The sequence below is a fragment of the Podarcis muralis genome, chromosome 1 (genome assembly GCF_964188315.1).
Source record: "Podarcis muralis chromosome 1, rPodMur119.hap1.1, whole genome shotgun sequence".
Classification (NCBI taxonomy): Eukaryota; Metazoa; Chordata; class Lepidosauria; order Squamata; family Lacertidae; genus Podarcis; species Podarcis muralis.
This window is the reverse complement of record NC_135655.1, coordinates 108259775-108286901: the sequence shown is the minus strand read 5'-3', so window position 1 is coordinate 108286901 and position 27127 is coordinate 108259775. Positions and strand designations below refer to the sequence as shown.

Below are 27127 nucleotides of genomic sequence, written 5' to 3'. Positions count from 1 at the left end.
GGAATTCCAGTTTAGGTGTCAACAGAGAACTGGAGAGGGGGAGTATGAGCACTGCTTCCTCGCTATTCCTCTGTGTTTAATGTACAAAAGATATTCTACAGGGAGATTGTTCCTTCTCTTCCTGTGAGCCTACTCTGAATCAGCCATCGCTGAATCCTGGTCATAGCTTGGGATGTTCAGGCACTACCATGCCCAAAAACAAAAGAAGGCAAGGCAAAACAGGTGTGGCTCAGGCAGAAAGTCCCCAGCTCTGTTCGTCTGCAGGTTGGTCTGGGAATGTCCCCTGTCTGAAACTCTGGAGAGCTAGATGAATCAGTCATCTGACTCAGTACAAGGCCACTTCCTATGTTCCCAAAACCTGCCACCTCCTAATAGAGCAGGAAGATCCTTGGCTGAGACTCAGAGAGCCGCTGCCAGTTGGTGCATAGATAATACCAATCTAGATGGAACACTTGTTCCGACTGGCAGTTCTTATGACCTGATGGCAACAGCCTTCGTCTGGTGCTATCGCTGGAGGTGGATTTGGTTCTTGCGGCTGGCAACTTAAAACAAAAACGTTCCCTCCTTCCTGCACGGATATCCTGCCTTTCTTCTACAATGGAACACAAGGTGATGCACGTGTGGTTCCCAGTTGGTCACCCATCTCAGCACTGACCTGACCCAGATCTTCAAGGTGCCTTCAGCCCATATCCTGAGACCGCTGTCCCTAGACCTGGGCTCCCGGAACATGTCTAACCTTCCTCCTACCCCTGCACAAAAGCAATCTAAGCTTTGGGCCATCGCTACATCGGATGATAAGTGGATTGTGATTATTAGCTATGATAGCCGTGTCAAATTATGTATGAAGAAGCACCTTGTTTTGTCAGTTTCCCCTTCCACCCTCTGCTTATGTCAGCTCAAGTAAACAGGCCTGCTTCCATCACCTCAGGCTTGGCCTTTAGATTTTAAGTGGAAGTTCTATTCCAGGGGTCAGCAAACGTTTTTCAGCAGGGGGCCGGTCCACTGTCCCTCAGACCTTGTCGGGGGACCGGACTATTTTATGGGGGGCGGGGGCGGGAATGAACAAATTCCTATGCCCCACAAATAACCCAGAGATACATTTTAAATAAAAGGACACATTCTACTCATGTAAAAACATGCTGATTCCCAGACTGTCCGCGGGCCGGATCGAGAAGGCGATTGGGCCAGAGGCTTAGTTTGCCTACCCATGTAAAATGCGTACCCTTTCAGAGGAACTGGCCCATCCTTCTAGCAAGGCTGGATCTGAATTTCAGCCAGCAGAGGGCAAATCCATTAGGTACATGGGGCACTGGCCCACCAACTTCAGCCTGCCCTCACCCACCCCTACCTGCCTGCCTTATTCATAGGCTATCCACAGCATCATAGAGTTGGAAGGGATCCTGTGGATCATCTAGACCAACCTCCTGCAATGCAGGAATATGCAGTTGTCCCATACAGGGATCGAACCTGCAACCTTGGCATTAGCAACACCATGCTCTAACCAACTGAGCTGTCCAGCATGCATTCTGACTTACAACTAGTCAGCAGGGTAGTACTACCTGTCAGCTCTCTCCTCCTTAACCACCATGTTGCCTTTGGAGAACTCATCAGGAGGAAGATGGGAACAAAACTAGAATTAGCTGGCTCTGCTTGCCATTGGCTTTGGCTCCATCTGTCACCCACTCTGGCACCATCGACTTAGATTCCCTGCCTTCCCGTTTTGCCCGTCCAAATGGACACAACAACCACAGCTGATCTCAGCCCTTGGCAGGAGGGCCTCTGACCCTCTGGAGACATGCTCAAACTAAGGGCAAACTAAGGGCAAACTTCTCAAGACATGCTCAAACTAAGGGCAAATGTGTGGGGTTTTTTTAAGGCATGTACATTAAGTGATAAATGCCAGTAAATCATGGCTCCCTATCGTACGTGGATGTCTCTTGGCACCAGGGTACATGCCTTTTAAAACATACATTTGCCTCCCACAAGGAACCTGATATGCTTTCACCACAATTTTATGAAGTGGCCCCATGTCAATGTGAGGTATATATATGGTAAGTCAATTTGATAGCCATGATGTACGGCCACAAATATAAATCTGCTGTTAGCTACTAATCTCATACTTATTTTAAACCGGAGATTTTCATCTACTGTTAACAAATGCACGAGGCAAGGTGTCATTTGAGTCTTGGATCTTTAGGGCACAGGGGTGAGTTTAAGCATGTGCAAAGTGCCTTTTTACAGATCACAGTTCATAACTGCCTCCCCATCCCCCCACAAATGTGGGTTAGTGGTTCAGGCTTCCAGAGAAGATGCCAGGATTTCTTGTCACTATGCCAATGTGGCATAGCAAGTTAGTGTGTCGGACTAAGACTAGGGAGAACCCGGGTTCAAATCTCCACTCGGCCATGAAGCTCATTGAGCGACTTTTGGCTGCTCACTATCTCTCAACTGGAGTTATTTCACTGGGCTCTTGTAAGGATAAAATGTGGGGGGAGGGCAGGATAGGATGGGATCTAGACGCAATTCCCTGTGACATCTTGTTTGGGGAAATTTAACACCAGTGTGAAGAACATGGCAGAATGCAACACACCTGAAAAATGTGTACCACTTATGATAAAAGGGAGAGGAGTAATCCACCCCCACCAAGTACTACAGCATCCACAAGAGCCATAAAATTGTAGAGTTAGAAGGGACCCTGTGGATCATCTAGTCCAGCCCCGTGTGGTGCAGGAATATGCAGTTGTCCCATACAGGGATTGAACCTGCAACCTTGGCATTATCAGCACCACACTCTATAACCAGCTGAGCTATCCAGCCCAAGCTAATGGAGATAATGGAGAAGAAGTCACATAAAAGTAAGCCGAGCAGGACAAAACATTTTTCAGGGACGAGGGCCACCTATTCTTTAGCAATCTCTCGTGTTGTAGAATAAACCCCACGCTAAGATAACTGACTGAGGTGAATAGGCCAGTTACAAAAATGCATAAACGTGAAGGTCGTAAGGTGGAAGGGGTAAGGAAAGCCAGTCCTTCATTTGGGGGGGGGGTACAGGGTAAAGAGAACGTCTTCGCCTCAGCAGATCTGCCTGCTCTGTGGGGGGGAAAGGGACCCCCGTAGCAGTCTACACGCTGCACAGCGAAGGGAGTGGGGAAGCGTTGCCTAGCAACCGGGCCTGGAAGCTGCAGCAGGGAATTGTGACCTGGCAGCTAGATGAACAGTGTGTGGGGAGGGGGGTGCAAGCAAGGTTGTTTGTTTTTTTTATTCCCCCTCTATAGGATTTGAGACAATTTAGCATTTTTTTAAAAAAATGTTTTGTCACACCCGACATTATTACTGTTGTTTTTATCCCTAATCCACCCCCAACGAAGCGTCTACATGCTATAATAGAAGCCGCAAGCAATTCAGAGACAGAGAATCCGAACGGCAGAGGAGGAGGTGGTGGTGGAATTCAATGCTAAAAAGGGAGGAAGGTGTGCGAAAAAAATATTCCTGTAGCGTTGTGGGTATGACAGTTGCCTTGGCTGGGTAATGCACAGCAATGCCATGGGGGTGGGGAGAAGTGTGGCTTGATGGGAGGTAGGAAAGGAATCTGTCTTGTGCATGAAGAGACAATAGGGGGGGGGGCAAATCGCACCAGAGCATCTTGAGTAGCATAAATACAGTGGTACCTCGGATTAAGTACTTAATTCGTTCCGGAGGTCCGTTCTTAACCTGAAACTGTTCTTAACCTGAAGCACCACTTCAGCTAATGGGGCCTCCTGCTGCCGCCGCACTACCAGAGCCCGATTTCTGTTCTCATCCTGAAGCAAAGTTCTTAACCTGAAGCACTATTTCTGGGTTAGCAGAGTCTGTAACCTGAAGCGTATGTAACCTGAAGCATATGTAACCCAAGGTACCACTGTATCCAATTTCTTCTTGTGGCAATCATGGCAGCAGCTAATGGAGTTGTTCTGTTGTGGAAACAACTACAAGCAAGATTCCCCACCCCCCAGCCAGAACTCACCAGAACTCAGTTCCGGCCCCTCTCAGGTGGGCGCCATTGCCATAATAAGAGAACAAGGGAGGCCTTCATGGTGATTTCCAGCACCTCTTTTCCTAGAAAAATAGCACTGACTACAGGCATTAAAGAAGTGGCCAAAAATTGGGGAGCGGGTGGCTGCTTCCTTTTCCAGTCTTCCAGTGTTTGGGAAGAAGAGAGTAGGTCTTGCCAAACCAAGGAAACCTCTTAGAGGTCAACTCCTACCAATGCTATTTTTCTAGAAAAAGCCGTTCTGGAACTCATCACAAACGCCTCCCTTGTTCTCTTATAAGGGCAATGGCGCTCACCGGAGAGGTGCCGGAATGGAGTTCCGGCGAGTTCTGGCTGAAAAAAGCCCTGACTACAGCCATAGCTCATTGGTCGAGCATCTGCTTTCCATTCAGAAGGTTTATGAGTTGATCTCCAGGGCACATCTTGTCTGAAATCCTGGAGAGCCACTGCTGGTCAATGTAGACAATACGGAAAAACAGTCTGACTTGGTATGAGGAAGCCACTGCTTCCTATATTTCTAACCAACTCCCACCCACCCTGACCATTGGGCATGCTGGCTGGGAATCTAGCAACCTCTGGAGATCAATGACGTGAAAGGAGTTAGCTTCAAAGTCAGCCTCGCCATCAAAGAAATTGCACTGCCATTGTCAAATCCAGCTCTCTCGCGTGTTGTAGCTGCAACACTTAGGAGGGATGGCTAACTGAGAAGGAGAGGAACGAAAACATTGATATCACTCAGATAGCAATTTCTTCCACATTTTCCCTCACAATGTCCTTGTTTCTAGCAGGGATGGGGGCCTTGTGACTTTCCGTAGTTGGACTCCCAACTCCCATCAGCCCCAGACAAATATGGTGAACGGTCAGGGAGGAAAGGCAGGATATAAATTTAGCGAAATAAATGAATAGCGGTGGTGTATACACAAGGGTTGCGCTTCCTCGCAATAAATGTGCATGCAGTCCCTGGGAAAGGATTGGGTCCCTGTTTCCGTGTTTATTGTGTGGGGGAGTGCAGTACTTAAATGTGTGTGCACCATGCGCAAGGTAGGAACATGGATGAGGTGTGCTGTGAGGACCACTGTAATAGGAAAATGTAAGCATCTAAGTAAAATTCTTGTAAGGTTGGCAAGTTATCTTCGTCTTCTATACATGCCATTAAATACTGTATATTAAAGTTTCAAATATACCCTCTGTGTGTGTATAAAATGTAAATACCTGAGACATTTTAAAAGCACAAGGACAGCCCTCCTGGATCAGACCAAAGGCGTACATAATTCAGCATCCTGCTTTTCATGGTTGCCAGGCAAATGCCTCTGAGAAGCCCACAAAGAGGGTATGAGGGCAAGAGCCCTCTCCCACTGAGGTTCCCCTTCAGCTGGTATTCCGTCTGTGAATGTGCTGCCTGATTTCAGAGTTTCTACGCAGCCAGCAGTTTTGTTTGCAATGCTAAACAACCCAGGATGTGAGCCAGAGAGAGTGTGGGTGGGTGCCAACAGCTGCTACCATCACCAGATCTGGTGTTCATGGTGGTACACAAAAGGTCAAATAAGCTAAAAATGGTGATAGACGTGGGCAGGAATGGAGATCACTCACCAGTCTAAAAGACTTTTCAGCCACCACAAAACCAGTTCAGTCGGTGCACCCCTTTCAACTTGATATGCAGCAGTAACTTATCTGAAAGTTTCTTCTTTATAAAATCATTTATGCTCTGCCTTTTGGCCCTTGATGGGGCCTCCAGGCGGCTTACAATTATATTTATATATGCGCATAAATACAATAAAAATACAAGCATTAAATCAGAGCTATAATTTAAAAGTGGAGAGAGAGAGAGAGAGAGATCAGAGCTATAATTAGCACCATGAGTGCAGATCAACACATTACAGTTTTAGGCTTATGCCTAAAAATGTAAATGTGTGAGTAGAGCAAACGGGTATTTGAAAATATGTGTGTCATGCAGGTACATTTGTCAGGACCAGAACTGACTGACTGCAGCTCTCTGTTAAATGTCCTTACAGTAGCAAACCCAGGTGTGCTGCTATGTAACTGTCCAACAGTCCCGACAAGCCAGAATTTGAGTGGCTTTGCCTTGTTTGGCTTGGCTTGCAATTGTGTTAATAGAAGTCACTGGCCTGGTTCTCATATCACTTTAAACCAAGCCATGGTTTAGCAAATGTGAGCTCCTGGACAGCAGATCATGATGGCTTTGCTTCTCCACAGCCATTTTGCTGCTGCACTGCATTGAGCTAAGCCATTGCTTGGTTGCAGTGTGTTGTCCTGAACCCAGATTGGTGACTAACCATGAGCTGTAAACTGAGAACAAAGCAATGGTTTGGCTTAGCATGCTGTGTGAACCAGGCCATTGGGTACACTGCTTCAGCTAGGCATTTCTCTACAGGGAGAGCAAGCACTTTGGAAAATAGGCATGCACGACTGATAATTATTTGGATGGGACGGTAATGTTCTAGTGGCAATGTGGCATATGCGGAATCCCCTCATCACAGACAGTTGTCATATCTAGAATTCATCATGTTGTGAACATGCTGCGAAGCCAGTAAGAACCATTTTGAAGGTTATGGTACATTGGGGAAGGAAGTGGAGAACAGAGGCAGAGGAGTCAGGGCAGAATACTGACACTCAGTATCAGATGATGGTGATGATGATAATTTATTACTTGTATCCCAGCCACTCTGGGCAGCTACCAACAAAAGGCCCATGGTCAGGGCCAATGGAAGTTGCAGTCAACAACATCTGGAGGGCCACAGCTTCCCCATGCCTTGAGTTAGAGGACTGGTTTTATTTATTTATTAGTTCAGATAATGTATGTTCCTTTTTCCAGAGTCTTCAGTGCCAGATCTCAGAATGGAGCATAACTGAACATGAAAACATATATAGGAGCCTGGGGAAGTTAACATAGTTTGACTTCATTTTTAAAAAAATAATGAAAATGCTCCTCTGTGAAGCTGGTGCTTCCAATTCCGAATGACAGAAAAATACGCGCACACACACCCCCCCTTTCAGTCAGATACTTTGTGTGGAACAAAATGAAGCCTATTCTCACTTGAAAATTTTGCCATGGAGGGAGAAAAAAAGAGAAACAAATATTTAATACCAGTTCTTTCAAAGTCAGGGGTGGAGGGGCGGAAATCCAAAAAACTTCAGACCAGAGGCTTTCACATCTCATGTGAGGTACTTGTTTGAAAGTTAGGAACTCCAGAAACATATGGAGAGCACAATTATCCCACTCAGGGGCAAATGACACTTTCATGGATACTATATGAAAATTCTCCCTCGGGAAGCAAGCTGCTAGTGACAGTTCCCTACAGCTGCACAGTCCCAGCTGCTGTGGAGTAAATTCTGCCTATAGAATTAACTCAGCTCCTTCATGGATAAACATCAGGCTTTAGAAGGCATGTTTCCTGGCTTTATTCACCTGCCCTGATGCACCATAAACTGTTTGATCCGCTTGTGTCCACAGACTGCAGAGGGAAGAAAATACATACAGCCACTGATCCAAATCAGCAACTGGTTTCCTAGGCTTTAAGTTATGAGAACATAATGTCTGGCCTCTCTCTTTCCCTGCTACCCTATGTTTTGGCTCTGGAATCCTTGCTTGCAACAAAGATTCTCACTCCAGTGTAATCTTTTTACCCAGAGGTTCTCAAATATTTTTCCTAATAATGATTACTGGGCAGGAGATCATGATATCTGTAGCAAACCGATGCCATCTCCACACCATACATTTAAATGCACATTTAAAGCACATGGCTCCCCCCGAGAATTCTGGGAACTGTAGTTTCCCCCTCACAGAGCTACAATTCCAAGCACCCTTAACCTACTACGGTTCCCAGGAATCAATCAACATTAATCCAATGTACCCTTTAAAATGTGCCCAACCTAATATGGTTGACTCACCTGGCACTCTCGGCTGGTCTTACTCACAAGAAAGTTCATTTTGAATCATCATAGCCCAACTCCAGCAACAGCTTTTTGAAATATATGGAAATAGATATAATCACGCCCACATTTAAAGATGTTTTTAAAATGAAAAAAAATTAACAGAAACTCACTTGTCATTTATACAGCTAGGCCAGTGATACGCTATTTGCAACCCTCCAACACTTCTCTGATGAAAACAGGGACATCCCATTTCATAATGATAATTTTACTATTTATACCCCCCCCAAAAAAAAACACAGCTTATTGGGTTGCCCCAGCACTCTGGGCAGCTTCCAATGTATATAAAAGCATAATTAAACATTAAACAAATATAAAACACCTTGACTATACAGGATTGCCTTCAGACAGCACAGGGGTTGGATAAATCTATGCCCTCCACCATTTCTCCAATGAAAATAGGGACATCCTAAGGGAAAGTGGGTTGTGGGACGCAGGTGGCACTGTGGGTTAAACCACAGAGCCTAGGACTTGCCGATCAGAAGGTCGGCGGTTCGAATCCCTGCGACAAGGTGAGCTCCCATTGCTCAGTTCCTGCTCCTGCCAACCTAGCAGTTCAAAAGCATGTCAAAGTGCAAGTAGATAAATAGGTACCGCTTCGGCGGGAAGGTAAATGGCATTTCCGTGTGCTGCTCTGGTTCGCCAGAAGCGGCTTGGTCATGCTGGCCACATGACCTGGAAGCTGTACACCGGCTCCCTTGGCCAATAAAGCAAGATCAGCGCCCCAACACCAGAGTCGGCCACGACTGGACCTAATGGTCAGGGGTCCCCTTTACCTTTACCTTTAAGGGAAAGCGGTACATGATGGGATCAAATCAGAAACTGGGACAGCTTCTCCAAATCAGGGACGTCCCTGGAAAATAGGGACACTTGGAGGGTCTGTGAGAAGCTCGGTTCAGCCTTATCATGGTTTTTTTGTTTGGTTTTTTTTGGTGTCATCTCTGTAAAAATGGCTCCCTGTTGGATGCCTAATTCATTATGCCTTGTTCTTGCACCTCTTTCCAGTCTCTCAGGAGCAAATAGGCTGATCAATATTTTTTTAAAAAAACACAATGGAGCTGAGATGTCTGTTCTGTACAGCTGAAATTTGTTTTCTGAAGTAGTTTGTGTTCTATGGATATATGATGTTCTAGCTTCTTGTCCTGCAAAACAACGTCTGACCACTAAAAGAAAGGGACATTGGGCGACAGCTTTGCAGTTTGGATAGTGTGACCTACTCCTCTCATGTGCACCACAACGGCCCATATTCAATCCATTGTTGCCTTCAGTTTGCTATGTGGATGGACAAGAACACATGAGAGTCCAATCAGGAAGAGGGGGCGGGGGGAGAGAAATACTAAGGTTTCAGAACTAGTTCATACAACAGCACAGAACAGATCTTCATAATCTATGCCAAGGTCTCCCGAACTTGGGTCTCTAGCTCTTTTTGGACTATAACTCCCATCATCCCTAGCTAGCAGGACCAGTGACAAGGGATGTTGGGAATTGTAGCTGGAGACCTAAGTTTGGGAGACCGTGACTATGTTCTCCCAAACCAAACACAGCTTAAAATCCATATATGATAGCCCACCTACTGCAAACACAAGCAGATGTTGAGTAATTGACAAGCCAAAATACATGCCTGGTGGGCTTCCTTCAGCCTGGCAGGTCAGAAACTGTGCAAGTCAGCCACAAAGGCAAGGAGAGAACAAACCTGAACCACATATGCTTCTTCTTTAATAGCTTCCACTTCAACAGTGTAAGTGGGGCATGCAGGTGAAATCCCTGAACCCCCACCCTCTTCCAAAAGAAAGCAGATGTTGCAGCTGACAATGTTTGGAAACTACCACTGGTGCAAAATTCATCTGTCACAGTATTGTGGTATTGGCGACCAGCTATTTGGGGCCTATTCCTCTGATCCCTTTTGATCCTCTCTGGCTGATCTTCAGGCTAGTTTTCTGTGGATTTAGTTCCTACTTCTGATCAGCAAATAAGTTACCTTAGAAGACAGGATGGAAAGCCTCTCCCCCTTCTCCTAGCTGTTTATAAAATGGTCACTTACATCTTCCACCAGGGATCACGGGGGTTGTAATTCGTTGCCCATCTTCCCACTAGAACATCTTCACTTTACAGATATTTGGGAGAAGGAGAGGACCGCCATCTCTAGCCCCCAAAGTATATGTTATGCTTCTTTGAGGACCAAGGAGTGTGGTGGAGTCTCCGTCTTTGGAGGTCTTTAAGCAGAGGCTTGACAACCATATGTCAGGAGTGCTCTGATGGTGTTTCCTGCTTGGCAGGGGGTTGGACTTGATGGCCCTTGTGGTCTCTTCCAACTCTATGATTCTATGATTCTATGTAGCTGAAGGAGCAACCTCAATGCCTCAATTCTGCTGACAGGAATTTGAGCAGGGGTGCTTGAATTTACAAACAGCCCTCCTCACATTCTTTTGGCAGAAGTAACTTCTAAAAACTATCAGGCCTTCTGAGTTTTCTGCGGGAAGGAACGTTTCCTTTACCACCCCTACAGTCCTGCCTGGGAAATTTGTTGGACTGCATAATGAAAAGCTCAGGCAATACAAAACACTATTAGGAAACATTAAGCAGGTCTTTATTGTGTTTGTCATCTTTTATCTAAAGGAAAATTGACTGGCTAATTGGCCCACAATTCAATTTTAAAAAACGCTGCTTTTAAAATGTTTGAAACAGCTGGCTGGGCTTCCTTGTATCATCCCCGTTGCTTTGAATGACTTGAATTTCATAAGATAAATGGATTAATCAGGAATTCATAAAGATGGAAAACCCTGAAGACCTCACCTGTCCTTTGGGACAGGGGGGGAAAGTACACAGGGCAATTTAATGTGACTAAAGTGAGGGGGGGTGGAGGGGAGAATCTTAGAACTGTAGAGTAGGAAGGGACCCTGAGGATCATATCTGCTATCCCATACAGGGATCGAACCTGCAACACTGGTCTTATCAGCACCATGCTCCAACCAACTGAGCTATCTGGTAAGGCATTCTGATTCTCTTAGGAAAATGAGATGGCACATGGAGGGTGAAACTCTTGTCATTAGGTGGAACATTGAGACCTTAAAAAATGTAGACAGGTGTTCAGAGTCAAAGCTGTGGTGATACAAGCCAAGGGAACAAATTGCTGACAATGTCAGATTTAGCACTCCCCCCCCCCACCAAAAAAGCTATGTGAAGTTTAAATATATTAATACATCTTGAAGCCTTGTCCAAAACTCAAAAGTCAGTTCCATTATGTTCGATGGGGTTTAATCTGAAGGTAAATGTTTGCATTATTGCAGACTTGACATGGTGGCAGGAGGACTGCATTTAAGAATGGTTCTGCTTTCAGCAATGCTCAGAGTGGGGTTCTTTACTCCTCCAGTATTAAGGTACACTACATCCTGAACAACTTGCCATTGTCTGCACTGTTGGGACCTCTGGGGCCCACTTGAGAGGTGCCGGAACTGAATTCTGGAAAGTTTCGGCTGGAAAAAAAAAAGCTCTGGTGATACCTGTTGACATTCCAGAAGCCAGTGTCAGTCTTTAGTATCTAAATATCAACCTTCTCACGTGATTCTATACCCTAGAATTCTCAGCTTTAATTCCTCAAATCCACTCTCACCATTGATTTTTTTTTGCATTTCGTGGAAGATAATGCTATCTATGAGTTAACTTAGCTGTTGGTGGCAGTATGTCCCTGAATGTTAGTTGCTGCGAATCACAAGTGGGAAGAGTGCTGTCATGCCCATGTCTTGCTTTTGGGATTCCCATAGGCACCTGACTGGCTGCTGTGAGAACAGGATGCTCAACTAGATAGGCCTTGGGCTTGATTCAGCAAGGCGCTTGTGTTTTTATATTGCATAGAGTCTGCCCTCTTCCTTTCTAACTCCAAATGGGTAGGAACGTATGATCATCTACTTCTAACATTTGCTACACTTCTTAATTACTGCAGAGATCAAGGATTAGAAACACAAACCAGGCCCACTGCCCAGGGAGTTCCAGTCTACTTCTGAGTGGAAATATATTTTGTGGCCCACTTCCCTGGCATAATGCTAAAGATCAGTATCTTTATATCACAAAGCATATCAGCATATTCATCCCTCATTTCACAGCCGTACACTGTAATGGTACTGGTCTGCCCTTGGCTCAATTACAGAGCCAACACATTGTCTCAGGTCATTGGGGACCAGATAATTCACATAAAGGACAATTGGTAGAAGTACAAGTACGTATTACAATCACAAAAGTTGTGATGCCCTTGGAATGCTTTTTATTATTATGTTGGAAAACACTCAGGGGAAGGGGAGTTTATTAAGAGCATTAATGACTTCAGTTACTCTACAACTGTTGTATTGTGATATATCATTCATATTTATGCCAGCCAGAGTAGCATGCAGACCAATTGCACCTGTGTTTCCTTGGAGGCAAGCCCCACAAAGTACAACGGGGCTTACTGCCAAGTAGCTGCATAGGACGGCACCCTTAATCATGTATATATTTGTGTATGCAACCATTGCATCATCTTGCCTCCACCACCCCAGCAGTCTTGGGCTACAAAATTGCAGTAGCCTGATCATCGGTGACAATGCCTTCCAGATGGTTTGGACAACAGCTCCCATTGCCCTTGACAGTTCGCCACACTGACTAAGGTTGATGAGAGTTGGAAGAAGAAGAAGAGTTTGGATTTGATATCCCGCTTTATCACTACCCGAGGGAGTCTCAAAGCAGCTCACAATCTCTTTTCCCTTCCTCCCCCACAACAGACACCCTGTAAGGTGAGTGGGGCTGAGAGACTTCAAAGAAGTGTGACTAGCCCAAGGTCACACAGCAGCTGCATGCGTAGGAACGGGGAATCGAACCCGGTTCACCAGATTATGAGTCCACCGCTCTTAACCACTACACCACACTGGCTCACCAGCAATGTGAGTTAGAGTTCACCAGGTTGAGGAGGGCCAGAATAAATTGATCTGGTACCTGGGAGACTGAAAAAACAAAAAAGAACCCAAAGCTGCAAAGGTGATATGTGCCTGTTGGTGGAACTGTATGTGCCTCCTTCCACTTGCCTCTATGGGTATTTTTTGAAGGGGAAGGAACTATATGTTAACTTGTGTAACTTTTAATCACTAGACCTAAACACCCATCAGATTGGTAGCTCTGTTGCTGCCTGATTCATGGAACTCATGGCGTCATAGAACTATAGACTTGGAAGGGATCCAGTGGATCATCAAGTTCAACCCCCTGCAAAGCAGGAGCTTTTTGCTCAATGTGGGACTCAAACCCACAACCCTGAAAATAAGAGTCTCATGCTATACCAAATGAGCTATGGAAGTCCTCATTTTCAGCAGGACTTTCTCCCCCCCCCCCCCGCCCCACATTTATTCCCATGTATCCCAGACTTTGCCAGCCTGGTGCCCTCCTGCTGTTTTGGCTGATGGCAATTATAGCACACAATAGCTGGAAGGCACCAGGTTAGCGATGGTTGATGAATTCCAGGGAACTTGAAACCTTGCACACTATTTTGCGACCTTTTAGATTGTCTTGCATAGCTATTGTCCTAAGAAAACCTTTGGGGTTTTTCTGGTGGGCCAAAATAGCTACCTTTTACTTTGTGACTTAGGAGATACCAGATTTAAGCTGGAAAAGGAGCATGTTCTACTACCTGAAGATGGGAATTTATTCTTTTTCTTAGTGATCATTCACTCCAACCTACTTTCCTCATTTTGGGAGGTGGCGCCATGGTCTAAACCACCGAGCCTCTTGAGCTTGCTGATCGGAAGGTCGGCGGTTTGAATCCCCGTGACGGGGTGAGCTCCCATTGCTCGGTCCCAGCTCCTGCCAGTTCAAAAGCACGCCAAGAAGTGCAAGTAGATAAATGGGTATCGCTCCGGCGGGAAGGTGAACGCCGTTTCCGTGTGCTGCTCTGGCTTCGGTGTTCCATTGCGCCGGAAGCGGCTTAGTCATGCTGGCCACATGACCCAGAAAAACTGTCTGCAGAGCAGACCAAACGCCGGCTCCCTAGGCCGCAAGATGTAAAGCGAGATGAGCACCGCAACCCCGGAGTCATTCATGACTGGACTTAACTGTCAGGGGTCCTTTACCTTTTTTAGCACACCACCTAAAAGTAATCTCTGTTTCTATAAGGACTGCCTAGTTTGTATTCATTCCTCTTCTTTGTCTACCAAAAGAACCTGTGTCTTTTCTCTAAAGATGGAGGCAGAACTGAGTAACAGCTGGCTGTAGTATTTGCAAGGATGCAAGATCAGCCATTATGTGTTTCCTTGACTGTGAAACAAAGATAAATAGATTGCTCCTGCCTGAGTATTGCATAGTCAGCATTTCTTCTCATTTCAAATCCCCCACAAAACTGGCTTCTGCTGTCAAGGATTCCTTGAGGCATAGGGGTCACAGACAAATGTCCTTTCTGTGACTGCCAGCTTCCATCCCAGAGTGCACTGTATGCAATAATTCTTGTAACAGGAATACTATGTTGGTAAAAGTAATTCCATACTTGTAGGAATGTTCCCATAGCATCTTATTCTGCAGCACAGAAAAATCAATCTCCATTGTAGCTAGAGGAGAATAATTTAGGGCTCCTCTGGAGGGCCAGTTTATTCAGCATTCATCCTGATTCGCTTGAACAAAGCTAACATGGGGGGTTAGACTCTGGCTCCCATCCGGGTGACCTTTTTACCATGCATTCATGATGACATATGCTCATGAAAGTATTGGGGCAGTGATATACGATACCACTTTTCAGTACGGTTGGCACCTGCAAAAAAATGGGGGTGTGGGCATACTGGAAGGAATTCGGTGCAGCACTAAAGTGATTATTTTGGCTTTTGGCTTTCAAGATGGAATGATTCCTCACCCCCCCAACCCCCTGCATCCTGTTCCATGGGTTTGCTCAACCTCTTCTAGCCAATTTCAGAGAGGAGAGAGGGGAAAGCCCCATTGAGCAAGTGGACGTCCTTGTGCAGTTCTTCCGGTGATAGGACTCATTAGTTGAATCCTGCCCACTGCTTCGTTTCCAATCAATGCACGTCCCTGCTGAAATCCTGTAACTTTTTATACCACAAATGTTCCGAGATGGGGTGTTGTCCCACTTTTGTTATGCTATAGCACAAGAGTTCGCTGCCGGGCGACAATAGGGAGATGGTAGTAGGGATGCATCACAGAATAGTTACCGTATTTTTCGCCCTATAGGACGCACTTTTCCCCCTCCAAAAATGAAGGGGAAATGTGTGTGCGTCCTATGGGGCGAATGCAGGCTTTCGCTGAAGCCTGGAGAGCGAGAGGGGTTGGTGAGCACCGACCCCTCTCGCTCTCCAGGCTTCAGAAAACTCTGCGCAAGCCGCGGGAGGGCTCCCCCGGCTTGCGCAGAGCCGCCTCTTATCCTGAAGCCCTGGTGCGCTGGGCAGTCGCGCCGGGGCTTCGGGTAGCTCTGCGCAAGCCGCGGGAGGGCTCCCACGGCTTGCGCAGAGCAGCCTGTTCTGGGGGCTGGGGTCAGGGGAAGCTCGGGCTTCCCCCGACCCAGCCCCGCGCCTGGGGGGGAAATAATTTTTTTTCCTTTATTTCCCCCCCAAAAAACTAGGTGCGCCTTATGGGCCGGTGCGTCCTATGGGGCACAAAATATGGTAATAAAGCAGAATGGTGTGTGGACAGCACAACATAAATCCACCAGTAACACATCGTTATCGTGTCCATGACACGTTGCAGAAGACACCTGCAAAGATACAACAGCCTGGAGGGGCCCTGCCTTTTTGCTCTGATTTGAATGGGGTTGGCGGGTATATCTATGAACCTTCATCCTGCATTCGTCCTGATTTGCTTTCAGGATGTTTAGATGTCTTCCCATTAATCATTTGTTCATTCCACACTTTTCAAGTTCTTTTTAAGTGTATCTGTTGCACTACTGGCACTTTAATCTACTTCAGTATGCGCTTGAATCCCTCCTGCAAAATATTGAGAGTCTGGGGGGCACGCTGTTAGTGCTGAGAAATGCTACATTTGCCCATTAAGCTCAGAATTGGCATGCCTCTGTGCAAGGGGTAGGATGCGAACAACTTTGGTCAATAAAACCTTTTGGCATAGACCAAAAGGAGAATACATCAACTATCCTTGTCTTGAGAGCAGCTGGTCTGGCTATCCTGTTACTTTTCTTCCTTTTAGTCAGTCTGGGTCCTTGTTTTTTTAAGGAACATTGCATTCTAAGTATAGGTTTTGGGTTTTTTTAAGGGCAAGAACACCTTCTGATCGTCACTTCCATCCCAGCAAGAACACCCGCAAGGGACGATCAGTCTGGACATCCAGCAACCAAATATAAAGCCCTGCTAAGAACTCTGTGTTCCGGTAGTTGATCATATTGATCTCCCTCTGCTACCCTTTTCCTCCCCTCCCCTCTCCTCTCCTCTCCTCCCCTCCCCTCCCTTCCCCTCCCCTCAAGGGTCTGTTTACTGCTTCTTATATATATACAGTACCTGCCAGCGAAATCATGGAAATACATTTTTTATCAGAAAAGGATAATAATTGACTTCTGTCCTGAGTTCATGCAAGCAGGAACGCTGGTGAAAGTTGGGTGGGGGAGAGAAGAGATATCTGCTGATTCTCTGTTCCCACTTCATCCTCTTAATAATCTGCTTTGAAACATTGGGGTGTCCTTCAGGACAGTGGGGATCAAAGATGGAATTTGCAAAAACACCTTCTCCCTTTGTCTCCTTCTGCCACAAGAAGCCTCTGCTGCATAATAAAATAGCCAAGTGACAGTTTTGCTCACCAATATCTACTTAACTGGCTATTCTTGCACCAGGAACTCTTTGGGACAAGAATTGTTTATTTTGCGCCAGGTGTTTTGTTTTGTTGCATCCTGGCAAAATCTGGTCCAGTCCAGTACAATTCTTACCCATTTCAGAACAAAAGGGTGTGATTTTAAACATTTGCTTAAAATAACTGGGAAATGCTACTTTGGCTAAATTAATGATGGTTAAGCTCCTGTTGCTCGGTCCCTGCTCCTGCCAACCTAGCAGTTCGAAAGCACATTAAAGTGCAAGTAGATAAATAGGTACTGCTCTGGCGGGAAGGTAAACAGCATTTCCGTGTGCTGCTCTGGTTCTCCAGAAGCGGCTTAGTCATGCTGGCCACATGAACCGGAAGCTGTATGCCGGCTCCCTCGGCCAGTAAAGCGAGATGAGTGCCGCAACCCCAGAGTCGGTCACGATTGGACCTAATGGTCAGGGGTCCCTTTAACCTTTACCTTTAAGGTTGCATTCTGAGACATCAGGAGTGAGGAAGCTGTGGTTGGATTCAAATGTTGTTGGATTCGAAATCTGATCAGCTCCATCTAGTGTGTGGTTGACCATATGGGTGATGGAGTCTGTCATCCAGCAATATCTGGAGGGCCATAGGTTCCCCAATTCTGCCACACACACTTTCTGGGATTAAGCCCCACTGAACGTGACAGGATTGCCATCTGAGTAAACACCAATTGGATTGTGTCAAATAGCACACGGGCAGCTTGTCTGAAACCAGCAAACATTATGGATACTTTGATTACTGGGCAACGTGTGACAAAATGCCATTTTTTTGAGGCAATCATGCAGGAAGATACCAGTAAACTGGTGTGAGTGATGGGTCTGCAGAAACTTGAAGCCATCACTATCACACATTCACTACCCTGTTGCCAAATAGCCCTGTTTTCTTGCATGTTTTCTGAATACACACAGCATGGGGCTGGGCAGCAGCACATCAGGCCAACCCCAAGCCAACTTTGCCTGTGTGAAAACAGTCTTTTGTCTCATGATAAGCACTTCAAAGCCAAGCTCAGAATTATCTTATTTCACCAACTGCAATAAGAGAAGTGCAGGAATAGGAGCATTCCCCACCCAGCCAGCATATAAATTCAAAGTAGCCAAGAGGCACACAGAAACAGAGTAAGAAAAAAAAATACAAAAAGTGAAAGCAATTTCAACCATAAGCCAGCTGAAAATCAATGGAATTGACAAAGTTTGGGGGTTAAAGACCGTCCTCTTCTGTCCTTACTCACACTGCATTAAGTCAGAGGAGCTGCCTTTCTGCAAGGGCATATGTTTCTTTCACAAGTTCATACCAGACCATTGGACTAGAAGGTCCTACTTAAGAAAATCTAAATGTAATGCTTTCCCCTGCTACCTAGAAGAAGTATGTGGGCAAAGAATGGTGAAATGTGCATGTAGGTTGTCACATGTCACAAATGCATTTGTTGCATTGCAAATGCATGTGCTGGGAGCCTGTGTGTAATTGACCTGTGTGCCCTTCCAGAACATAAACAAGGGCTCACGAACCACTTGGGAGAGGAGAAATGGAAGGGCCGGGGGCATGGGTGTTTGAAGCATCCTTTCCGTGCAGAGTGAAGGGACCCTGGCATGGCATCTCCCACAAAGGGTACTCTTTAGTCAATTTCTGCTGGGTGGAGGATGCTGGGACATGTACAAACCGTCCCTTCCCTGTGCAGGAAATGGAGGCTTCAAGCATCTGCATCACTCTTGCTGCAGCCTCCTATCCTCCTCCTTTCTCTGGTAATGTTTGAGGTTCTTTAGATGGGCAAGGGAGGTGGGTAGTGGAGATGGCAGCAAGGGCTTCAAGCTCCTGTGTGTGTTACACACACACACAAATCAATCCCTTGTGCTCAGTCACTTGGGAGTGTTTGCAAAGGAGCCCCTTTCATGGCTACTGTGGTGTTGATATTGCTGCTGAAGGAGCACAGGAAAGCAGTTAGCTACACTGGGGTGAACTCTGGTGTAACTACTGATTTGGTCTGCCTGGTCCTCCTATCTTGCTCTCTGTCGAGTTTCATGTGTGTGGCGTCATGCCTTCCGCATCCTGCACATCTAAGTAGAACTGGGCTATGAAGTGGATCCAGCATACATCAGGATCATGGGTCAGCTTTGAGTTCCACCGCAAAAGATTCCAATAACTTTAAAACCTCTGATCGTAAGAGAAAGAACAACACTTTATGGAGCATGTTTGCAATAAGAGAAATGCAGCTTGCAGTGGACCTTGCTCTTTAGCCTGAGGAAAATGCTGTGGCCAACATGATTCAAGTCTGCTAGCGCATATTGTGCTGCTCAATAGCACATGCCAGCTGGATTATTCCTCCCCAGGGAATACTTGTGTGCATATGGCAGCATGATCACCTCCTGCAACTAAACCTTCCTACAGCTTACCAGGCTATCTTCATGTCTGCAGCTGGCTCAGCACCCTCTCCCTTCCGAGACATTCTATTTCCCCCCTGTGCAATATTAAATTGGCATTTAAAATGGAAGCACTGGGTTTTAGATATTTTAAATGGAACCATGTTAAGGCACTTTTGCCAAACACCAGGCTGGGGCTGCTGTTCTGTGAATAGTTTACCTGGGAGCAAGCCCTACTGAACACAATGGGGAACCTACCTCTGAATAAACCTGCATAGGAGTACCCTGTCAATTTACAAAGCGGCACTTCTAATGTTTTGAAATAGGGGTAGGAAAAGTCAGAGTGGATGTTCTGGAAAAACAAACGTCTTTAATATGCAATTCCAATTCAGCCAGGAATTAACTGGTGCCTGAGCTGAGTTGAAGTTGTGCAGGAGTATGGTTGTGATCACTTCCTGTTGAGGTTTAGGCTGTCAGTGGCTTTACTCCTTTGAAGGAGTGGGAAACCTATTGAAATGATCTGTGTGCAGAAGCTGGTGGATTCCTGAGGGTTCTGGTGAATTTTCCAGCTGGTGTAGATGGCATTCCTTTTGAAGTTCTGGTTGCTCTCTGTAATCCAGGGAGGACTCGGGTGGTTGAGCAGAACCTGTGCAGCTCCATGGTATACCCATAAACTTGAGGGCCATGAAGCAAGCACAAAAATGGGTGGAGGGCCAGTCCACAGCCTTGAGCTCCATCTGCTGTAACAGTGGAGTCAAGGTCTCAGTGGATACAAGTGATTTTATCCTCACTTATCCTAAGCAAGTCACAGTGAGCTACCATCAATTCTGCCCCCTCCTTTGGGCCAGACTGTAAAATGACTTGCAGTACGTGGGGAAACTCTTCTGGACAGTGCAATGAGGAGGCAGCAGAGGCAGCAAAGTGTGCTGCCTCTGCTGCCTTCACTGCCACTGGCTAGGCTCTCTGATGAGCCTCACCAGTGTTCAGTTGCATTTGGCTGGAGCTTTCCTTCACCCACGTTTGAATTGTCTCTCCAGCTTGTTTCCTTGCCCTAAGCACAGAACTATACCAGGGAGCCAAATGGGTTTCACAAAGAGGGAGGACGTGCCCAGGAGAGATTGTGCCAACAGCCCCCACTTGTATTCACAATCCTTGTTCATAAGAAAGTCAGTTGCATCTAAATTATAATACAGTGGTACCTCTAGATGCGAACGGGATCCATTCCGGAGCCCCATTCACATCACGCGTGTCTGCGTGTGCGCGGGTCACGTTTCGGCGCTTCTGCACATGCGTGTGACATCATTTTGAGCGTCTGCGCAGGCGCAAGTGGCGAAACCTGGAAGTAACGTGCTCCGTAACTTCTGGGTTGCCGCAGAGCGAAACTCAAATGCGATCATCCTGAAGCACATTCAACCCGAGGTATGACTGCAATTCCAGTGGGTAAAATGAGGCCTAGTACTTCAGTTGCAGAGGACCATGGAGGTACTACCAAGTAACTAGAGAAAATACTCTGCCAATCATATTCATTTGGAACACAGCAAATCTAAATGAAGGGCAGTTTTACCCAGTGCTATTTTCTAGAAAAAAAAGAGGTGCTGGAACTCACCATGAACACCTCTTAGAATGGCAATGGCACCACCTGAGAGGTGCCGGAATGGAGTTCTGGCTCAAAAAAGCCCTCGTTTTACCTGCTTTTGGGGTGGCCCCTGCTCCTATGCATCTAACCACACTTTGATCTGCAGCAACTAACAGGTGGTAGTTAAGATTTCGTTCCCTCACATGAAAATACCATATTTTTATGTGTATAAGACACCCACATGTATAAGACGCCCCCTTTTTTGGGGGGGACTCAAATTTAAGAACATGGGGGGAGATGGCTCCATGTATATGACCCACACTTTTAAACATATTTTTTTAAAGAAAAAACCTAGACTTATACACAGAAAAGTATGGTGTATAAGTACTCATGATTTATGCAAGGCTTGTTTGTTAAAGACGCAGGCGCAAGCAAGGTCTGCTTTGCTGTCAGTTGGCAACCCTATTGAAGAGTGATGCCAAAAGAGGTGTAGCAAATGCAGTTAGTTGGGCCCTGTGACCAAAACATCTGAAGAAGCAGAATCACAGGTGTCTGTCGTGCGATTTGAAGTGGTTTCTTCCCCGCAAAAGCCCCAATAAATCTGTTCATTTCTAAGGTGCCTTCAAGATTGCTGTTGCCGTTTTAATGCCAAAGACAGACATGGCTGCCTGCCTTGGAATTAATTGCTTAGTTAGGTCTCTGTCCAGCCATAATAACACAGTCCTTGCTTTTCCCACTAACACATTGATCTTCCTCGATCTATGTTCCCATCTTGTGTTCCCTCAGATTCTGCTGTGCAGCTTTAGATACACGCATACCCTATTTATGAACGACTCCATTGACTGGAAATCGGAGTCTTAGATTCGTACCTGCGCTTAATAATAAATGCATTGCTGGAAGCACAAAAGGTCAGAGGTAACGGGGATGGTGATGATGCATCATGCTCAACTTGGCATTCAACACCTCTCGTGTACAAAACCCATCCCAGGCACATCAGCCAGGAACAACACTTGTGCCTCCTCCCTACTTCCTGCCCAACAAGGGCGGATCCTTTACCATCTCATGGAGACAGCTGCATTTACCCTCTAGCCATGACAGTGCTGCACACAGCACCCTCCAAATCAGTGCTCGGCTCTGGAATCAACCGAGCGCATCAACATGCAAAGAGCCCACCTCCCTTCCTGCCCCCGCCCAAAGGAAAAAGAAGAAGCCACAGTGGAAATCTCATTAAAATGCATATGCGCCAAAGGATCTCTTGGAGGCCAAGGCTGATCCTGCTTCCCATGTAATTAAACTGGCAAACCACGGTTGCTGTGACAGCCGCTGACACAGACACCGGAATACTGACTCCGTTGCTTATTGCTGAAGGATACAGAGCGAGGGTTTTTTCTCCGTGGGCAGATTTGCACATAACATTGCTGGTCTCTCTCTGTGAATCATTACTGGGCGAAATCAAGCTTTACCTGTGATTCCCCACCCACAAAGCCCCCAATGTATTGCTTTCGAATCAAAATGGGGGAGAATGGACAAGTCAGGGAGTGGCATTTGCCTTCTGAGAAGCCCACAGGTCCGAACAATCTGAATAATATACATAATGCAGGGTGGGGCAGAGGAGGTATCAGTACCTGTCAAAAGATGGAGTTCAGCCTGTTTCAAGGAAGGTTAATCGCAAGCATGTCGAAAGGTTTAGCCATTAGGTGTGTCTTGCAGAACCTGCTACACTGTTGAGATACTTGATATGTGTCCTCCCTCCTCCTCCTCCTCCTCTTCTTTTTCACAATGTCTCCTATGTAAAAACGACTGTTTCACTGGGATGAAACGGTACAGCCAATACAATATGCCACGCCGAGGCAAGAGAACAAATTAATATTACAAAAGCAGCATTCTGCCGTGCTGAAGATGTTCCAGAAGAACAGCACGTCCCCGCCACACTCTGATGAGCCCCCTCTCCCCTCGTTTTCTTGATCTGCCCCATTGTTTTCTCACCATTTTTTCTCTTTTTTGGTCTGTGTGCATCAAATAAACCCACAAGAGCATCCGGGGGGGGAGATGGACAAAAGCAACGTTAACACTTGTAGCTGACGGGAGGACCAGCAACCACAGCTTATGACCAGAGGTTTGCAAGAGAGAAATCTCTCCCGTGCGTTCCAGAAAATGCAGATTTTAATGAGGAAAACAGAAACACACGATGGGCAAGATGTTAAATGGCTTTCCATTCAAAATGGAACAAAACCTTCCCAAAATGATGCCGTTTGTGTTCTGCATGCATCTAAAATTAATTGCCAGCTAGGTGCGCCAGCAGGAGAGAGGAACAATCAATAAGCTGGCCTGACGGTGCGACTGCTACAAAGCCAGCAGAGGAAATATTCTCTTTTAAGTCCATCGTCTTACCTGGAAAGAAGAATGATGAATTACAGGACAAGCAATGCCATTATCCATAGATCTTCATATATGGGTTTTCCTGCTTCAGCTGTTCAGGTTCCTCAGGATAGTAGCTTTCCAAAGTCTCCCATTTTTACACTTGTCTCATTGACAAACCAATCCAGCCCTAAAACCTTAAAGGAAACCTTTTTTGCAGTAATCTTCTGCCCTGGCGTCTTCCTTTGAGAATCACTCTGTGTTCCCCAACATCCGTAAGGGGGGAAAAAAATGCTGGTGAGGGATAAAAAAAGAAAAAAAGAAAGAAGCAAGTGGGGGGAGAGGGAGAGAGATTTATATATAAATAATGAAATAAAATGAGGCAGCAAATTAAGGGATAGCCCCATCTACTGGCAAAAAAGAACGAATGCTTTTCTGCCGCCTTGTTTTTACACCCCTGTGGCAGGAGCTGCATTGTTTAGTCACATATAATCATTCTATGGGCTAAAAATATGCTGGCCTTAAAAGAAGGAAACGGCAAACATTTCATCTGATTACAGCATTTCAAATGGGAGATGAGCTATAAAAGTGATTTGACCCCATTTGGAGAAGCTGGGATGATGTCACATACAGCCACAAGTAGGATTAATTGTATTTTGAAGTTTTTAACCTGCTGTGTGGAACAGTCAGGTCTGGAAGACAAAGAAGGCAAGGAGTTTGTCTTGCCTCCTTTTACCAAAACTCTTTCCTGATATTCACTGTATAGAGAGATACCTTGCTATAATCCTCTCCAGATCAGAATATATTTACATAACTTTCAGGATGGTGTTCAGTCTTTGGGGAGTCTCCAGTGCAGGGGAGTTCCACAGGCAACTATTGTGGATGTCACTCTGTGTGCCCTTTCTACACAATCTTTTGCAAGGAAGCCAAATCAAGCTAGGGGTGGGGTGGGGACAGTATAAGTCATTGCAGAATATCAAGAACAGAAACTCAGGGTTACTAAATACAACTCACTTCTGAGCAGCCATGTCTTGGGTTGCATGGTCAGTGCTATTGGGATGTTCCTTGCTATAATAAACCATCAGAACTTGGAAGAGTCTACACCACTTCTGAAATCCTTTTGGCCATTGAGGAGTTGCCAGATAGGTGGGTTCTACAATTGCAAAAGAGAAGCTGAGAACATCCCTCACTGTGAAACTATTATTCAGGCTTCATACATTAAAAGTACAGTGGTACCTCAGGTTACATACACTTCAGGTTACATACGCTTCAGGTTACAGACTCTGCTAACCCAGAAATAGTGTTTCAGGTTAAGAACTTTGCTTCAGGATGAGAATAGAAATTGTGCTCCAGTGGCGCGGCAGCAGCAAGAGGCCCCATTAGCTAAAGTGGTGCTTCAGGTTAAGAACAGTTTCAGGTTAAGAATGGACCTCCGGAACGAATTAAGTACTTAACCCAAGGTACCACTGTAATGGGGTGAACATTATATGCTGTCTTCTGTATACTCCTTATTTTGCATGGGGCCTCAGAATGTATACTCAAGTTCACTTAACACATCAATGGCCCCTTTGATTCCCTTTGTTTACCTTATTCATCTGGGGACACTGAGGTCCAGCTCCGAGGGCCTTCTGGCAGTTCCCTCACTGCAAGAAGTGAAGTTACAGTGAGCCAGGCAAAGGGCCTTCTCGGCAGTGACGCCCTCCCATCAGATGTCAAGGAGATCAAGAACTACATACATCTGAAGGCAGTCCTATATTGGTAAATGTTTAGTGTTTGATGTTTTATTATGTTTTCTATATGTGCTGTAAGCCGCCCAGAGTGGGGCTGGGGCAACCAAGCCAGATGAGCAGGGTATAAATGAAAAAAATGTTGTTGTTGTTGAAAAATAAAAGGATGGAAATATTCACTCTTTCAATAAATGAATGGAGATAAAATGGAGATTCAAATCTGTATTTTTGAACGTATATTCATAACAAGGTGATTCTTGTCATGGTTATTCTAGATGATTTTGTCTGCAGTTAAATGGTGCAAACTTTTGCATTAATTGCCTGTGGTGATTTTGCTGTTGAGCATACTGAAGTGGGTTCTTTTAGGGTTACTTCTGGGCTCTTAACATTTTGTAATCTAATTTCACTGCCACTACCTTAGTAAAAGTGTAGTTAAAATTCATGAAGGTTGCTTGGAATGATTCTCTTGAAAGTTTGCTCCACCTCATCAAGAAAGTTAGGTTCTAGCTAATACAGAAAAGAGGCTAATGCAGTGATTTGTGGACCAGTTACAAAGGAAAACTCTTAGCCAATAGTGAGACAAAACTTGTTTCAGGGATCATCATTTAAACTTTACTGACTTTGTGGTTTTTGAGGCTAATGCATTGAAGCCAGTTTTGGGTTCGAACATTGTGCTATCCTTATAAAGCAGAGCTTTCCAAACTTCTCATGTTGGTGACACATTTTTAGACACGCATCATTTCACGACACAGTGATTCAGTTTTATTAGCAAATCAGAGGTTAAACTGACCCCATTCCAGCCCCAGGTGGAGCGTGGGGAGCATTCGTGCCACATACCTACACACTTCATCCGACACACAGTTTGGAAAGCTCTGCTATAAAGAGACCAGAAATCAGCACCAAGGACAGCGCTGCTAAAACGGCAATTTACAGACAAGAATCTTAAGCCGCGTGCTTTTGATATGCTTCGCCCTTCTTTTTTATTTCATACATCATTTTTTTGCAAGTGGTGCAGGTGGTCTGCACACCACATTTTGGGGGGGCATAGCCTTTGTGTTACAAAAATAACCTTATGTGTGAAAACTATTACGTGTTGTTGTTTTTTGTCAGGGATAGGAATGGAGCGAAACATGGCTAAAAGAAAACCACAGCACTATTTACAGTGTAATAAACTGTGCTATAAACCAATGCCATGTAATGCGATAGGAATTAATTGTAGGCTTGATCCAGATGTTGTGGACTCCAAATCCCATAAACCCCAGTGATGGGAATTGTAGTCCAGAAGGCCTGGAGGCCACTGTGTTGGCTACACCTGCACACTGCTGCTGGAGGAAGGGAGAAAGGCAAGTTTTGCTCATTATTTCTCCCTTTGGTTGTCCCCTGTGTTCCCCTGAAAATCTGCTCTGGGGGATTTCAGGATCCTCATGAGATCCGTAAACAACATGAGAGTTTGCTCAAGGATCTGGGGGGGGGGGTGAGGACTGGTGAAACCTCCTCCAATGGGACTCTGCTGGATTAGAGTCTCCATTGCTTGCTGAAGAGCACATCTGGAGCCAACCCTTTGTCTGATATAAGGAGAATCCTTATCAGGAATCAAAACAAATGCAGCATGGTTCAGGACCTCAGCACAGAGATAATCAGCATAACATTGCACAAAATTTGGAACCAAGGTAACCCACAATACTCTAAGTTCTTTTCTATACAGGCATTGCATGCACTGTTGATTACACTCCCTTTGAAGGAGCAGGTATGCAGCTGGGGGTACTTCTGGAGCCATTGCTGTTGTGGCCTTCTTGCCTTCCATCAGCTTCGACTGGTGGCCTAGCTGCACACCTATTGGGACAGGGATAGCCTAACTTATGTTGTCTATGCTCTGGTAACCTCTAGGTTAGATTACTGCAACATGTTATATGTGGGGCTGCCTCTGAAGATGGTTTGCTAACTTCAGCTAGTGCAGAATTTGGCAGCCAGGTTGAAAGGGGTCAAAGTGTCAATTTCCAATACTCTTAACTTGCTGTATCTGTGGACATGATTGGGGAGCTCAGCAAGTATAGCCAGTCTCCTGCAAGACACATAACCTAATCAATCTAATAATCTAGACTAATAATCTAATAAAGGTTTCCTGCAACACTGACAGCAACTGGGTTTCATTTCTGATTTCATTATCACTATTGGGAGGAATATAAAGGTCAGAGAAATATACTTTTTCAGTTTTCTTATTGCTTATGGCTGCAATTCTACACACACACTCCACTCAGTGAAGCTTATTTCTGAGTAGATATGCCACCTAGGATTGCAGCCTAAGTGTCTTAAATCTGAGATAGCTGGAATA

The 27127-nt window shown here is 45.6% G+C and overlaps 1 protein-coding gene across 2 annotated transcripts in view; it reads right to left on the bottom strand.

The window, feature by feature from the left end:
- Positions 1–23430, bottom strand: part of LOC114605862 (sodium channel protein type 2 subunit alpha) — a 94983-nt gene extending 71553 nt beyond the window's left edge. For both annotated transcript variants that reach the window (XM_077936846.1, XM_077936850.1), the window contains exon 1: positions 23102–23430. The gene's annotated coding sequence lies outside the window, so the exon portion shown is untranslated. The remainder of the gene's footprint in view (positions 1–23101) is intronic.
- Positions 23431–27127: the final 3697 nt, after the last annotated feature.